Raw genomic sequence first — 18,697 nt, forward strand, 5'->3', positions numbered from 1 at the left:
TTTCCTAGTTAGGGTCGCAGTGGCAGCTGGCCAAGCAGGTAAGCTCAGACTTAACTGTCCCCAGCTACAGATGCTATGTCTGCTCCAGTGTATCTGCTCAGTGGGACTGCCCAGGGCAGCTCTACGGAGAATACATGCCCAAATCGATGAGCTTTTCATCCTATCATGTAGTGTCAGCCCAATCAAATTGCAAAGAAACCTAATTTCTGCCACTTGTACTTACAATCTCACTCTTTCGCTCATTACCCACAGCTCATGACTATAGGTTAGGACAGGTGTGTAGATCGTCCAGTAAACTGAGAGTTCGGTCTTTACACTCAAGACACTTGAACTCATATCTCAGATCAAACTTATCTCAGCTTTCCCAACACCACTTGCTCCATGGTGGCCTGAATAATGAGATCTTCCTTTTTATAGATGAACACTGGTGATGAGTAGAACAAGGAAGTGTCAGTTCACATACAGTTTCATGAAACTAACACTAAAATTAATTTGTCCGGTGATTTTGGAATTGTGAAATGTAAAACACCCTACAGTTTATAAGAATTTGAAACGTTTTGGGGGTGGAAAATAATAAGTATTGCTCCCTCAAGCCTTGTTTACACTTCCGTGTTATATGGAGTGAATGTATAAGCTAAATATACATTTTCGTAGGCATAATACAATGTATTCAGTGGTTAAGTTTTAGTTTTGTGGACTGTGCTACTCTATTCTGAGCCGAGCTCTTTTTGTGGACTGGGCACTCCAAATTGGCCTGGCATAAGCAAGTGGGGCTGTATGCTATTGGTGTGCCCTGTGATGGATGGCCTGTCTTTCCAGTTTTGTTTCCTTATTGTGCCCGAGTTGCTAAGATTGGCTGCAACTCCCTGCAACCTAACATTTGATTAATGAGTATCAATAAACCCATAAATGGATTCTATTTTCATGCTGTAGTTACATTTTCCATTTATTGTGGGTTTGTGTGAATGTAGTTAAATTTTCCACTTATTGTGGGTTTTTGTGCACATACTGTATATGAATCAATGGATTTGGCACAGGAAACAATGGGCACAAGTCAGGAATCCATGGACACAGATGTTAACAATTTAATTTTTAATGCATTATTTTCAGCTAATTATAATATAAAGCCACAGGAGAAAAAAAAACCCAAGTCCTTCCCAGGGACCACACTTATTCTAACTGAAGTTTGATGGTTCTGTTGTTTTGAATAAAATTCATTCATCCCAAATGGACCAATTTAAAGTCACCAACCACCTAAAGCACATTTGTGCAAGACAAAAGTTGGAGTACATGGAGGGAAAGCCCACAGTGGCATGGGAAGAATAAACTGTCACCCTGGTTTAAATGGAGATGGGAACTATTAAGTCAGCCGTCCCAACCTCTGCACCAACATGCCATCCCAAGAAGCAAGATGGCTCATTATACAGTAATTAGTTAAACTATTCTATACATTCATCTGTTATTCAAAACTGTTTACTCCAATAAATAGTCAAAACAAGCTAGTGGGTGTCTGGGCAGCTTTGGGCATATAGCAGACCTACTCATGCATGAGGTTCCAGTTTACTAAGGAACAAATGTATTCACTCATATCTGGTTTAATAAAGCACAAAGAAGTTGAACAAAGGTTTGCGGCACCATGGTGAACCCCATATAACTGGATGGATCAATATATCACAAAATCACAAGAACGTCTTCAGACAGGAGTCAGCAAGCAGACTGAATCAAAATGGTGGTGTATCTGGTCTTATGCAGCATAGGTAGGAAGGAGTGGGTCCTGTTGGGGAGGGCGGAAGTGACTTCAGAGATGGCGAGGTTGTCAATCTTTTGTCCTGGGGCCTCATGTATAAACGGTGCGTACACACAGAAATGTTGCACAAGAACGTTTCCACGTTCAAATCGTGATGTATAAAACCTACACTTGACGTAAAGCCAAGCCACTTTTCCACGGTACCTCATACCCTGTTGTACGCAAGTTCTCTGTTAGGTTTTGCAGACTGGCGGCATCCAGCGTCAAAGCAGTGCTACTGTTCCTGTGTGGTTACCCTTAGATCCACATCCACAACGGCGGCTCAAGTGCTCCTTGTAGAACTGTTTGTACTTGCAAGTTACCGTGAGGTAATTGTACTTATGATACAGTTATAATATTGCACAACCAAAGCCACTTTATAAAGCGCATATTTACATATGATGACAATATCATTTTTAAGATGAAATGCAGCAAAATATTACTTTAACTACACAGTGCCGCAGCGTTGGCGAGTTTGAGCTTCGTTCACGGTTTGTTCCTGCCTCGCACTGTTTTAATGCTGTGGCTGGCGCAACACTGGAAGGATAGATGTTCCTTAAAAGTTTTGAAGAATCGGCGTTCTAAGCTTACAGATGGCTTAACGTCTATTACAGAGCTGATTGTGTGGCGATTGGGTATTTGGAGAAAGAAAAGTAAGGACAGGAATTGGGGGTTAGTACGTTTGAAAAAGACAGTACTTCTGTAATAAAGCATTTCATCGAAGGTCGCGCATGGCGCAGCAAGCATCTTGCTGTAAGACATGAACAATCACTGCACCACCGTGTTCCCATGTTTAATAACATGCTTTACCTCATATCATCATGAAAATGATATCACGTATACTTCTCAGTATTTTAATTACTCAGAGAGCTGTAATATTACCAACGTAATGGATTCTGTGTCCTGTCGGAGGAAGAGCACGCAGTGATTCAGGCACATACAGCACATATAAGATCAAATACACAACAAAGCATTTAACGTGCTACTTTAGTTACGATGGGATTTGAGAAACTAGTAAATTAAACTATTTTAAGATGAAGTTTATGATGTTCTACTTTAATGACAAAATAAACTACGTGATTAAAGTGGAAATTTTGAGCTTTTTTCACACTGTTTGCCTTTTTTTTCACTGTACCCTAATAAGCTTTCATATGACACTCAGACGGTGGGCTACGAGTCGCCTTTTCACGCCGATTTTGATATGTGACAACTTTTTTATTTCGGGCACTGTGCGACTTTGTGAACTTGAGCTTTCAAGTTTCTCCGACACGCTATGTCACTCGATCAACTTCCTTTTGTTGCTTATATAACTGTTTAAACCAACAAATAGTACGTTTTTCTTTGCCTCCATTTGGTATTCGCTGAAATTCTTCTATTTTTCCTCGTACTTTTGCCATTGCCTTTTCACAGAATGCTGGGCTTAAGGGCTATTTATATTGATTTGCATATTCAAAGAGGCGTAATTCTGGGAGGAGTTGGGGCGGGACAGCAAGCGCGTGCACGTGCGTTTATTTCCACGCTGAGCGGGATTTATGTAGCGGAAGAACAAGGAAGTTGGCGAACGCACAGATTCCTGCATCCTGATTTTTCTGTGTGTAAGCACATTTCGGCTTTTGTGCTTACGTCATGTTATACAGTAGTGTGAATTCTACGCACGGCGTTATGCATGGGGCCCCTGAAGTGGTAGGAGGAGAAAAGGCATTATAGAACAGAGCCAACCCCTGATTCAGCAGGCAATTACCAACACTTAAGCCCTTAAATGGGCGTGACACTGATCAATTTAATATTGTCACCAAATGCAATAGACTCATGTTTGGGATATGGGATGAAATTGGAATTTCATCAGAAAACCCACATAGAGACAGAAAGTGTTGTGAAATGAAATCAGAACTGTAATGATTTAGGGGTGTGAGGCCTCCAAAAGGATTCACTGGCCAGGTAAGGCCTCCTTTAACTGCCTTGAATAGGCCTCAACCCAGCTCCACTGGTCAGCTTCAGCCATCACAGGCCCAAAGTGGCTTTTTCCATCAAGGAATTCTTGAGAAAGGAGAAGTAACTGAGGACTGGAAAGTTGCAAATGTGACTCTAGTCTTCAAGAAGACAAACAAAATGTGACGCTGGACAAAACATTACCTGCATTCTCCCAGTATGTGGACTGTAACACCAGGGGAAATAAGACTATTGATTTACTGTATGCAAACGTTAAAGACGCATACAGTGCCACCCCTCTGCCTGCGCTTGGGAAAGGAGATCATAACCTGGTTCTGCTTCAGCCTCACTACAAACCAAAAGTGAGAGTCCTACCTGTAACCAAACGATCATTCAGGAAGTGGACCCCGGAGGCTGAGAATACTCTGAGACAATGTTTTGGAACTACAGACTGGGATATCCTGCAGGGATCACATAGTGAGAACATTGAGGAGGTTGTTGACTGCACTACTGACTACATCAACTTCTGTATGGACACTTTAGTTCCAGTAAGAACAGTATGCTGCTATGCTAACAACAAGCCATGGATTACAAGTGACATCAAGGGCCTTTTGAACCAGAAGAAAAGGGCCTTTAAAGACGGTGATCAGCATGAGCTCAAGCGCGTGCAGAAGGAACTCCGAGTCCAGCTCAGGGCGGTGAAGGAGCAGTACAAGCTGGAGCAGAAGTTGCAGAAGAACAGCATGAAGGAAGTGTGGGATGGGATGAAGATCATCACTGGCTGCAGCTCGAAGCAGGGTGCCACCATCGAGAGAGACGTGAAGAGAGCAAACGAAATGAACATCTTCTTTAACAGGTTTGACCACCCTAACCCACTCTCACCTCGGAGTACTGCACTCTCTACACATCCTTCTGCTGATACCAACATAGGAGAGACATCCCCACCCACAATTACAGCAGCGCAAGTGAGCAGAGAGCTGAGGAAACTTCGTGCCAGCAAAGCAGCAGGTCCAGATGGAGTATCGCCACGACTGCTGAAGGTCTGTGCATCAGAGCTGGGGGGTCCTCTACAGCGCATCTTCAACCTGAGCCTGGAACAGGGGAAAGTCCCGAGGCTTTGGAGAACATCTTGCATCACCCCAGTCCCAAAGGTATCACATCCTGGTGAGCTGAATGACTTCCGGCCTGTCGCTCTAACATCACATGTGATGAAGACCATGGAGCGGCTGCTGCTTCACCACCTGAGGCCACAGGTCCAACACGCTCTCGACCCTCTGCAGTTCGCATACCAGGAGAAGGTGGGAGCGGAGGATGCCATCATCTATATGCTACACCGATCCCTCTCCCACTTGGACAGAGGCAGTGGTGCTGTAAGAATTATGTTTCTAGACTTCTCTAGCGCCTTCAACACCATCCAACCTCTGCTCCTTAGGGACAAGCTGACAGAGATGGGAGTAGAGTCATACCTGGTGGCATGGATCGTGGACTATCTTACAGACCTCAGTATGTGCGTCTCGGGAATTGCAGATCTGACATTGTGGTCAGCAACACAGGAGCGCCGCAGGGGACTGTACTTTCTCCGGTCCTATTCAGCCTATATACATCGGACTTCCAATATAACTCAGAGTCCTGCCACGTGCAAAAGTTTGCTGATGACACTGCTATCGTGGGCTGCATCAGGAGTGGGCAGGAGGAGGAGTATAGAAACCTCATCAAGGACTTTGTTAAATGGTGCGACTTAAACCACCTACACCTGAACACCAGCAAAACCAAGGAACTGGTGGTGGATTTTAGGAGACCCAGGCCCCTCATGGACCCCGTGATCATCAGAGGTGACTGTGTGCAGAGGGTGCAGACCTATAAATACCTAGGAGTGCAGCTGGACGATAAATTAGACTGGACTGCCAATACTGATTCTCTGTGCAAGAAAGGACAGAGCCGCCTGTACTTCCTTAGAAGACTGGCATCCTTCAACATCTGCAGTAAGATGCTGCAGATGTTCTATCAGATGGTTGTGGCGAGTGCCCTCTTCTACGCAGTGGTGTGCTGGGGAGGCAGCATTAAGAAGAAGGATGCCTCACGCCTGGACAAACTGGTGAGGAAGGCAGGCTCTATTGTTGGCATAGAGCTGGACGGTCTGACATCCGTAGCAGAGCAACGGGCACTCAGCAGGCTCCTATCAATTATGGAGAATCCACTACATCCATTAAACAGTGTCATCTCCAGACAGAGGAGCAGTTTCAGTGACAGACTGCTGTCACTGTCCTGCTCCACTGACAGACTGAGAAGATCATTCCTCCCCCAAACTATGCGACTCTTCAATTCCACCAGAGGGGGTAAACGTTGAACATTATTCAAGTTATTGTCTGTTTTTTTTATCTGCATTTTTTATTACTCTTTAATTTAATATTTTTGCTGCTGGAATATGTGAATTTCCCCCTGGGATTAATAAAGTATCTATCTATCTATCTATCTATCTATCTATCTATCTATCTATCTATCTATCTATCTATCTATCTATCTATCTATCTATCTATCTATCTATCTATCTATCTATCTATCTATCTATCTAAAATGGATCCTAGAAAACCAATAGGTCTTACTTCTGTAACATGAAATTATGAAAACTATAATAGGAAATAAATTGGAAAAGTACCTATATAAAAATAGCATACTACATAACAGCCATTTATGAATGGAAGAGCTGCCAGACCAATCATTTAGATTTTTCTTTTAGAACAGGCCACTAAAATAGCTGACAAAAACAAGGCATACAAAATAATTTTCAAAAAGTCCCACACCAAAATCTAATTCTGAAACTAGAACATGTAGGCATCAGAAGTAACCTAAAAACTGGATCACCAGAAGAAATTAAAGGGAAGTGTATTTAAGACTGGAACCAGGAAACACTTCTTTACTCAAAGAGTTGTGGGAATCCGGAACAAATTACCAAGACTGGGAATTGAAGCAGAAAACTTGACAACCCATAAGAAGTATCTGAATGAGATATTGGGACAGCTTAGCTATTAGCTAAACCAATGAGTCTGATGGACTGAATGGTCTCCTCATGTTGGTCAGATTTCTTATTTTCTTATTTATTTGGAAAAATAGAAACATTTCACAAAATATTCAAAAGGAAGCACAAAAGAGGTGCCTAAAAAGTAGTCCTAAGAAAACGAGTCCAAAAAATGTAAACCTCAGGAATAATTTAGGAACACAACAGTAATTTGACAAAGCCAGAAAATCAATAACAAAAATCACAATATTCACTCACAATGACTCCCATAAACTTCAACATACCACTGACCTGAGCTTCCTTCATTCTCACCTAAATAGCTAGAGAGCGGGCTCAGATGTGGTGGCATCAGGGTGGCTCCACCTCTTAGGGTACCACCCACAAAACTCAAGGAACATAAGGAGAACTTAGTTTCACACACAGAAACAATGTATAGATTGAACACTATTAACATAAAATAATGACAGTATACATATAAATCCATTTTAATCTAAACCAGTAAGACATAAAAAAGAAACATAATCTGGCAGACACATCACAGAGAGAAAGTATAAAGTCCCACACATAAGGAGAAGTGGAGCGGAGAAGTGAACCCTGATCTCCAGAGCTGTGAGACACCTCAACAAACAATGTGACATCCCTGTAACTACTGAATGATTTCAAATAGAAATAACAGAAACAGTGACAGAAAAGAGCATATATTTTTTTGGGATCAAATCAAATTTGTAAAGTCATCTTTATTCAGAATATATGGTGCTAGTGGAAACTAAATTTGCAGGGAAACTCCATGTCTCGCTAAGGAAGAACATTTGTGAAATTAATCACATTTCACTTCCAGAGAAATCTGCGCCATGCATGCAAGAAGAAAGGGTCATCGTTTAGTTCCTGTCAGGAAGTGGTTTCATGCAAAAATTTCACGTTTGTTTGCTTGTAAAGAAAGAGTGTCTATGATGCAAGGGATCACCATTATATATTTGGGGGGAATCCATGTCACTACCTAATCTGCTCTACACAGCATGATTAATCCAGCATTGAAGAAATAACATACAATAAATCTATTCAGAACAAGAAAGTATTTTGATAATATTCTCATTATGGTCAGCTAATGCACCCCTAAGGTGAAAATATTGCAAGTTTTTTTTTTCTTTTAAGTGCCTATGGAGTGCAAATCCAGCTGTAGTGGCATCAGATATGCATGTATACACCGTAAATTATTCCAGAATGAATAAAGCAGATTGGGCAGTGCCATAAATTGTGAGGTGGAGTACACTTACAGTAACAAGTGTTAAAGTTCTCTGCCTGTGAGACACAAATCAGGTAGTGATATCCCCATCCAACATTAATATGGCTGTTATAGCTCTATGATGTCATACTGGCCTCACAAAGCATCATGGGGTGGCATTTGCCAGTCACACTGCAAATTTTCAGAAAAAAAATTTGGCAAATAAGGTCACCGGCAAAACCAGCAAATTCATTATGAAAATGATTTGACAAATTTCACTGATCAACACTAGCAAACAATTGTTGGAGTTTGGTACAGTCCCCCTTGGTTAGTTGGTGAACCTTTTCACTTATGACACTCATCTCTAGCCCTGCTGTTCACTCACAATGAACAGTAGCTGTGTTTACTGTGCTATAACATTTCCAATTCACTGGTCCCTCGGTGCTTCATTCTCTTTTCCAAGTGCACCCTTAAGTGTCAGTCAATTTAACAGTCTTGTTTGTTCCTGCGTTAAATTTTGAATTTTGTTAAACCTGTCAATATTATACTGTATTGTTTAGCATTATTTGATCTGATGGTGCATTATTACCTCTTTCAGGAAAAATTATTTTTTCCCTTTTGTCCCACAGCTGAATATTTTTCCAAAAAACTCACTTTTCCCAAAAACACACAAGCCAAAGCAAATTAGCATAAAATACATATTAATACAATACAATTTATTTTTGCATTGCCCAAAATCATAAAAGAATTGCCGCAATGGGCTTTAACAGGCCCTGCCTCTTGACAGCCCCCCAGCCTTGACTCTCTAAGAAAACAAGGAAAAACTCCCCAAAAAAACCCTTGTAAGGAAAAAAATGGAAGAAACCTTGGGAAAGGCAGTTCAAAGAGAGACCTCTTTCCAGGTAGGTTGGGCGTGCAGTGGGTGGCAAAAAGAAGGGGGTCAATACAATACAATACACAGAACAGAACAAATCCTCAATACAGTATAAAAATAAAAATATTACAAGTACAGAGCAGAATTTAGCAGTAGATGATATCACATAATATGATTTGGATGTGTTTATTAATGACAAATGTCATTCTGTTTTATGTTCCATTAGCCTCTACAGTATGTACATTCACATATTTATTACATACTTATTATATGCCTGTTTGTCTCATCACTCATAAGCTGATAGGCACTTTCTGGAAAAAAACAGCTTGAAGTAGTCGAGTGGCTGGTAATCCATAGTGTCCACTAGCACACTGTCATTTTATGAAGTCCATTAGCCATCTTGCCTCCCATGGATGTATGTTTGTATAGTTCTCCCTGGGCAAATGTGCCATAGGAGCATCAGCTACATGAGCATCTAGGGAAAAGATCAGCTGGGGACCGATCAGCTGATGCAGGTACCAGTCTTTCATTTTCAATTTCCAGATCGTTTGCATCAAAAGCAGAGTTCGATGAGTGTTGCCGTGTGCGCGCCAGCTGCACAATCAACTACGGACTGATCAGTCGATGCAGGTTCCTGACTTTTGTTTTCAATCTCTTCAATCTTAAAATCTGAGTTTGATAAGCCAGCATCCAAATCAGCAATAATACGCAAAAATAAAAAAATGAATACTACGCACGGCATATTTTGCTTTGCGCCTTCATTTCGCTCTCTAGCTCGACATCAATACCATTCTAGACATTGTTTACACTACTCACACACATGCTGGGATTCGACATCAAGTCAACTAGTCAAGCATCCTCCTAACAAACAGAGTCCACCTATAATGTAATGGCGAGTTTTACCAACATTTACAGCTTTTATCATTCTCTGCCCTTTAGTCGACATCCGCCCTCAATCCCTTGTATCAACAAAAGTCGACATCAATCCTAAAAGAGTTCAAATAAAGACTACAGGATTGATTCTGCAATGTGAACTGAAAAGCCAAGAGCTTATCAGTCTATTCACATAGTTTATCAGAGATTTGCAAATGTGTATTTCCTTCATTTCATTAGGATGGAAAAAGTAGCAGTTTAGACAACAAGAAGGAGGCTGACATTAATATCATCCATGCATGGCTAGTTAGGATATGGCGATGTGACACTGCGATCCCACAAAATCATTCACTGGACAAAAGAGGAGGAGGGAAAGGAACAGCATGTCTTACATCAGGGTGTAATCATCACAGACTCCAGCTCGTGGTAATGTGCATGTGATGTGTAAGAAAGATCCCACAAATGAAGTTAATCACAAGTTTGCAGCTTTGATTATGTAATAACCTTTTCTCATAGCTTATGGAGTTTCTGAGAAAATAGCAACATAGCTGAGTGCAACAAACCATATATTTAGAATAAAAAGGATGTTATTTTGTCAATATAGCATGACAAGAATGATGGGATAATGATAAAAAGTGGCTTCAGAAAATAAGCAGTAAAACATTTTTTTCTTTTTTTATTAGGAACTTGTTTGTATCTCAAATGATGATTGTGAAATGTAAAAGCAGGACCATCAAGATAGCAGAGCAAAAACAGTGTCAATACTGTGAACGTTTACTCATACCCTCTCTGATCCCAGCATCACTAGGAGTGTTTCAAAATGGTTTGAATCTTACTTCTCGGGTAGATCCTGTCGTGTGTCCAATTTGCATCAAGGAAGCACAGGGGTGCCCCATGGATTGGTGCTGGGTCCTTTAATCTCACATTACTCTCACTAGGCCCTATCATCCAGTCCCGTGGATATCACTGCTATGCTGGTGATACTCAGCTCTACGTGTCATTCCCTCCAACAGACCATACAGTCTCTGCTAGAATCTTGGCTTTTCTCACTGATTTATCAATCTGGATAAATGTACACCATCTCCAACTCAAACTGGCAAAGACAGACCTTCTTGTTGCTCTGCGCCATTCCATCGATTCATCACCATATTTTTGTAAAGTTTGGCTCATTATCGCTAACATCTACCAGATCAGTCCATGTTTTTTGGGGTAATGATTAATGACCACCTATCCTTCACTAACACATTGCAACTGTCTCTCATTAATGCAGATTCGCTCTGTATAATATCTGCAAGATCAGGCCATATCTGACAGAATAGTCGTCACAAATCCTGTCCTGCCATTGCTCTTGTCATGTCTGGACTACTGCAGCTCTTTCCTGGCAGAAGTGCTACCAAGCCAAACTGATGATTAAAAATGTAGCAGTACATCTTCTGTCCAACCAGCCATGATGGTTGCTACACTGGCTCATTGAAGCAGCAACACTGCTGTCACGAAACATTGTCTTCAGTCAGTGTCCGCTAGTAGTTCATAGCCGGACGGTGCTCAAGGTACCCCAAGACCCAGACAAAGTCTTTTGAAATCAAAATCACCAATGTTTATTGTGAGAAAAAAAATGATAAAGCAGTATTTGTGTGTGAGATAAAGGACAAAATCCACAACAAAAAATAAATAAATAAATAAAATGTAACAATCCAGAAAAACAAAATACCGTATATACTCATGGATACGTTCTCCAGCGGATAAGTCAGGGCTTGATTTTACCGTATAATTTCCAGTATTTTATAATGTTGGTCATATAAGTCGAATTGTTTTTTCTGTCCTCCCTGACCATCGGACCTTACTCTTATTCTATGTTAATTAATGTTGTCTTATTTTAATTCTTACTTTGTCTTTTATTTTTCTTTTCTTCATTATGTAAAGCACTTTGAGCTATATTTTTTGTATGAACATGTGCTATATAAATAAATGTTGCTGTTGTTGTTGAATGTGGAAAACGCAGGCTATTGGTCCAAGAGATTATGATGTGCTAACGCCCATCTGAGAGAGTAACCACGGAGCACACGGCCTTTTTTTCTATGTGTTGTGACTACATGACCACACGGTAATACCCAAATTATTCTGAAGCAATGTTTGCACTGTTTCATATTTTTTGTATCTCACACCCTCATACACCTTTATCGTAAGAGCATCCCTTATCTACGATGGAGTGTTCAATCAGAAGAAAATATGAAGATGGTTTTAAATTAAACATTGTTGAAGTAGTGAAAGAAATTGGTAACTGTGCTGCTGCAACAAAATTCATTGCGTCTGAGAAACTGATGAGAGATTGGAGGAGGCAAGAAGATGTAAAAAAAATGTATAAGTGTCGCATTTTTGAAGGGGCGTATAAGTCGGGGTCTGATTTTATGATAGATTTTTCGGGTTTCAGGACCAGACTTATACGTAAGTATATACGGTGGTCACATCCAACAAACAGGATGAATTCAATAAATTACTGAAAACATTCATGCATAGTAATTATAGGGCGGCACGGTGGCGCAGTGGTAGCACTGCTGCCTCGCAGTTAGGAGACCCGGGTTCGCTTCCCGGGTCCTCCCTGCGTGGAGTTTGCATGTTCTCTCCGTGTCTGCGTGGGTTTCCTCCGGCACTCTGGTTTCCTCCCACAGTCCAAAGACATACAGGTTAGGTGGATTGGCGATTCTAAATTGGCCCAATTGTGTGGGTGTGTTTGTGTGTGTCCTGAGGTGGATTGGCACCCTGCCCAGGATTGTTTCCTGCCTTGTGCCCTGTGTTGGCTGGGATTGGCTCCAGCAGACCCCCGTGACCCTGTGTTCGGATTCAACGGGTTAGAAAATGGATGGATGGATGGATAGTAATTATAAGCAAGGGTCATAAAATACACATAGTCCAAAGTCAAGTCAAGTCAAGTTGGGGAGCATGCACTGCTACAGTGCGTTGCCGCACCCACTACACAACAAAACAACTCGGGATCCAGGTTTGTAACCCCAAGGCAGACACACGGTCCAGTTCCACCCACCAGAAATGACCCTCTATCTGCTGCAGCCAGGTGTTATGTAGGCGACACCTTGCCCTGGTCCAGACACTCAGGTCCCCAACAATGAGGATCCTACGAGCTGGATCACCCTCTGTGAAACGCACCACATGGCCGTAGTGCCGTAACTGACACTCCCTCACAATGCAGGTAATGTGCCTCATTCGGGACTCCATGAGCAACTGCTCATTCGACACAAAGTCAAACCAAAGGTACTCAAGGATTTTCCAGAGAGACACAGTACCAAAGGAGTCCAGTCTTCGTCTCAGGTCACTAGATAGTGTCCATTTCTCGCATAGTCCAAAGCTGCCAAAAAAATAAAAAATAAAATAGTAGAAAGAAAAAGATCGAATAACTGGTCCAATGGCTCTGTAGCAGCCAAAACCTCTCACCAAGTGCTGAAGCTCTCCCCAAAATCTAGGAGACTTACTGGCTTAAAAAGGTTAGAAAAATACCTTTAAGACAACCTTAAGCATGGGGAAAAAATTAACCTTTGCAATATGCACAATCCTCAACACTCCCCCCTTACTAATGGCACTGCGGCCTTTTAAGTATTTCCTACCCAGTCGCTTAAAGGCAATGGGCTCCCATCATTCTGATAGAGGGGGAGGAACACCCCCTTATCCTCACTTTATTCCTACACATACACCATCTTACATTCATCTCACACATCCCCGGGGATTACATCTAAACTCTTAAACAACAAGACAGAAAATACAAGAACGAGTGGAGTAAAACTATTACCATCCCTGTACTGTGATTGCTTTTCCCCTTTTCCGTTTCGTTCTTCCTGACTGTTGTGAAATCAGCTGCTTGCCAGCTTTTAGCAGCATAAAAGGTACGCAGCCGCATGTGCATAGAATGAAAACTGCCCGTCTACTGACCACTAACACGGCTAGTCTGCTTAAGAAGAGGACTTCGCCAAGCCGGTAAGTGAAGGCATTACCTAAAGTCAAAAACTGAATATTTATCAGAATGATGTGCTAACATTAAGTGTCTTATGGGGAATCTTCACTTTACGAATCTTTCAGCACTGTAGCTGTCAACTCTTTACTGTACTTTATTTGGCTAAATAGTGGCTGCTGCTGGTTCTTCTGGCTCCCCGCACCGACAAACGACCCGGTGACAGTTCTACTGCCGTCACACAAGCAATGAGTTCAAATCCTTAATGTCTGCATACAGGTTACTCAGGGGATTAACACCTATGTATACGAAGGCACTTATTAGCTTCTCGCCCACTCTGGTCTGAATGAATGGCATCTGGTGATGCCACTGCTGTGTGACATCAAATCTCCAGAGACTGAAGACTCTCTTATTCAGTGAATAACTGTTTAAATGATAATGGCTTTAATGTGGGGCTTAAGTGTGAACGTAAATTCTTATTTTAAGCAACCACCACAAGTCACATTGGTAAACAAAGCACATCAAGAGGCTAAAATCAAATATCTTGGCAGTGACAACCCGGAAGGATGCTGCTTTTGTGGGCACAGATGGAAAAAAAGTCATCCACCACCTGAACAAACAATAAGTTTTCTTGTGAAATAATACAACTGAGGTTTTCAGAGTGTATGGGTAACATGGAGAGGCGACAAATCAAGTGGTTCAGTGCTTTATTATTAGTGATGAATAAAAGGCTTACAACATTGACATATTATTAACCAAACACAAGAGATGGAAAAGAAAAATAGCCAAGGACATGTGATTAAAGAGTCGTAATAACACACTAAATGAGCACACATTAAAGCTGTTTCCTTCCTCTATGTCTGGGGTTGGTTTGTGATGTGTTGTTGTTGTTGTTTTTTCTTCTTTGGCTTTTATTGTTATTGTTACTGTTATTTTTTTTTTTTGTTTAGAGAAGAATTAACTTAATTATAGAGGGATGTGTGGAATGACTGAGCCACTTTAAAACAAATACATTTTCCCAAAGTGTTTCATATGATGCACACAATGCCAATTTGAAAAAAAGCACCAAAGTCATTGTCTCTGCAGTGTTCATTTTGTCATTTTTTCCACTACAATTATAAAAGGCCTTAGAATGACCTTATTTTAAATTTCACTCTAAAAAATCTCGAGGTTCCATTCAAGATGAAAGCCCCTGGTATGCTTTTTAGTGTGACTGAGCTGCGACTCTCAGGAGTAAATGTGCTTCTTTATTCTTTTGGAAATATTCACAAAATATGTCTTATAGTCCAAAAACATTCTTGTAAACAGGCTGAGGTCAATGATTTCTGATAAATGGACATCGTTAATATACAACGCTTTCAGAAAATATTCAGTTAACTTTCACCTTTTACACATTTTGCAAAGTTGAACGCTTGAACTAAAATCATTTAAATTATTTTTTCCCTCATCAAGCAACATTAAAAAATCCAGAAACACAAGGATTTCAGACGTAACATTTAGATTTATTCAAGGGTTGTGCAGGCACTGTAGCCCTCAATGGACTGAGTTCAGTAGGGGGGTTCTAGAACTTTCAAAATCCATTTCAGGATTGATGGGGCCAAAGGTATTCTAGCGACGATTTTCAAAAGGCTGAAAACAGAACTGGACAGGACTCTAGTCCATCACAGGCACCAGTCTCATTTACAAACACACACAATTAACATTACCTAATAAAACCCTCACCCATAATTCCTTCTTTGCTAGAGTGTGTCTGTTTTCATGAAATGGGACTTGCAAAGCTATTCTGGTATGGCAAATGTAAGTGAACAACACAAGTGAAATGCAAACTTTATTATAATGACTGACCATTATCGATACCAGGAGAATGTGGCATTCTAATGGTAAATTATACAGTGACCAGATTTTAAAAGTCCCAAACTGGAAAACTTGTGTAGCAAGAATGCCCACACATAAAGCCCCATTTGTTTAATGCCTCTCATCATCATCAGGTAGGGTCGAGGGAAAAAAAAAAAAAAAAAAAGTACTTTCACACGCAAACACACAGAACTGCACACAGTGCTTGATGCGGAAACAAAAAATGGCAGGATACCGTTTGTTTCCTAATAAAGTGGGATTCTCCCTTGGTGTTTCAGGTGTAGTGTTGTAAATGTATTAACACAATGTTTATGGACCTAAAAAACGTTATTAGATGGGAAGCCTGTTAAAACCAGGACATTCTGATATTCTTCAGTTATTTATCGGGTTGCATAGTGTGAAATCGAAACTGTTCCTGTCAGCAGGACTTCTGGTCACCCTTGTAAATTATAGCATTAGTGAGTATGGTAATCATTATAAACTGCAGATAATAGAGGTTTGTTTAGTATAAAATTAACACTGAATAAATGTTTACTTACACTGTTTGTAACAGCTTACAAACTACAGGGTCCTTTATTGATATATATGTTGTCACACGCAAGAGCTAGGGGAACAACTTAAGGGCTTGGTTAATTATATTATACATGAGGGCGCTAAGTAATAATGACTTCTTTTCTCCATTCCCCTCTGCAGAAAGGAAGATTGACGTACCTCCGACCATGACGTCACTCCACTTGGACATGTCTCTTCCACCTAGAAACCATCACAACCGGAAACGCAGCCATCTTGGACAGACACCGTGAACTTATCAAGAAGTCTCGACATTTGTGCCTTTTGTACTTTTCAATATATAGGGGTTCACTTTTGAAGTGCCGCAAACTCTTTATATTTGTCTGTCTTGTCATTACTATATATATGTAGCTTACTGTCAAATAATGCAAAGAGTACGCGACACGTGTTTCGCCCTTATTTGGGCTCATCAGGTGTACACACTCCACTGCATCCCCTCGTGGGGATCGAACCGCGGACATCAGTGTCAGAGGCAAAGCCCCTTTATGCTGCACCATGGCATGTGGTTCGTTTTTTATTTGACAGCCTGGAGAGCGGAGTAATTACATTCATAGCATTCATAGTCTGAAACACGATCTGATTGTATGGGTGGTTACCTACCAGGTAACACATGTGGTTGGTCTGTAAGTCAGATTCCCGCAATGGGATGCAGTGGACTGTGTACACCTGATGAGCCCAAATAAGGACAAAACACGTGTCGCGTGCTCTTTGCATTATTTGACAGCAAACTGTGCAACATTCTATGATCTGCTTCTTGCGACTGAGAGGGCGAGGCGGACGTTTGCCGACTTGCAGACCAACCACATGTGTTACCTGGTAGGTAACCACCCATACAATCAGATTGTGATTCAGACTACGAATGCTATGAATATATAGCATATTCTGTATATATTGTGAATAAGGCGCTATATAAGCGTCCGACCCGGCACAGATTCACACTGAGGCATGTATAAATTGTACACAAATCTTTTTATTTTCTCTTCAGCCGTGGGGCACGTTTTCCCTGTGTCCCACAGGCCCAACACAGTCCCACAAGCACTTAACACAATCACCACAAATAAATCTTTATCTTCACCTGTGGGGCACGTCTTCCCCGTGAACCCCACAGGTATAACACAGTCCCAAAGTACCTCTTTATAATGACAGCAATCCTTCCGTTGGCACCACCACTCCTCTCAGGCACCTCGTCCTCTTCCTCCCGATTCTGGCCCTGAGTGGTGGTTGCTGGCTTCTTTTATGGCCCTCCCGGGAGTGCTCCTGGTGCTTGCTCACCTGTTCCCAATTGCATTCCCGTGTGGGCCCAATGATTTGACCAGCTGGGCTTAACTATCTCCACCTCGCCCCCTGGCGGCCATCCCAGGTCCCCACAGGGTTGGGAAGAACTCCATCTCCCATGAAACCCTGTGGGAAACTGAGGCATCAACCAGGGAGGCTGCCACCAAGCGTCCTGGCGGAGGTATTGAGGAGTTCATGGCTGCTCCCCCGGAATACAAGTAGAAGGGACGTCCTAGCCGGGCATGGACCCTGGCCATCCTCCACAATATATATATATATATACATATATATATATATATATATATATATATATATATATATATATATATATATATATATATATATATATATATAAATATATATATATATATATATATATATATATATATATATATATATATATATATATACAGTGGTGTGAAAAACTATTTGCCCCCTTCCTGATTTCTTATTCTTTTGCATGTTTGTCACACAAAATGTTTCTGATCATCAAACACATTTAACCATTAGTCAAATATAACATAAGTAAACACAAAATGCAGTTTTTAAATGATGTTTTTTATTATTTAGGGAGAAAAAAAATCCAAACCTACATGGCCCTGTGTGAAAAAGTAATTGCCCCCTTGTTAAAAAATAACCTAACTGTGGTGTATCACACCTGAGTTCAATTTCTGTAGCCACCCCCAGGCCTGATTACTGTCACACCTGTTTCAATCAAAAAACCACTTAAATAGGAGCTGCCTGACACAGAGAAGTAGACCAAAAGCACCTCAAAAGCTAGACATCATGCCAAGATCCAAAGAAATTCAGGAACAAATGAGATCAGAAGTAATTGAGATCTATCAGTCTGGTAAAGGTTATAAAGCCATTTCTAAAGCTTTGGGACTCCAGCGAACCACAGTGAGAGCCATTATCCACAAATGGCAAAAACATGGAACAGTGGTGAACCTTCCCAGGAGTGGCCGGCCGACCAAAATTACCCCAAGAGCGCAGAGACGACTCATCCGAGAGGTCACAAAAGACCCCAGGACAACGTCTAAAGAACTGCAGGCCTCACTCGCCTCAATTAAGGTCAGTGTTCACGACTCCACCATAAGAAAGAGACTGGGCAAAAACGGCCTGCATGGCAGATTTCCTAGACACAAACCACTGTTAAGCAAAAAGAACATTAGGGCTCGTCTCAATTTTGCTAAGAAACATCTCAATGATTGCCAAGACTTTTGGGAAAATACCTTGTGGACTGATGAGTCAAAAGTTGAACTTTTTGGAAGGCAAATGTCCCGTTACATCTGGCGTAAAAGGAACACAGCATTTCAGAAAAAGAACATCATACCAACAGT

This window comes from Erpetoichthys calabaricus, chromosome 5, assembly GCF_900747795.2.
Source record: "Erpetoichthys calabaricus chromosome 5, fErpCal1.3, whole genome shotgun sequence".
NCBI classification, from domain to species: Eukaryota; Metazoa; Chordata; class Cladistia; order Polypteriformes; family Polypteridae; genus Erpetoichthys; species Erpetoichthys calabaricus.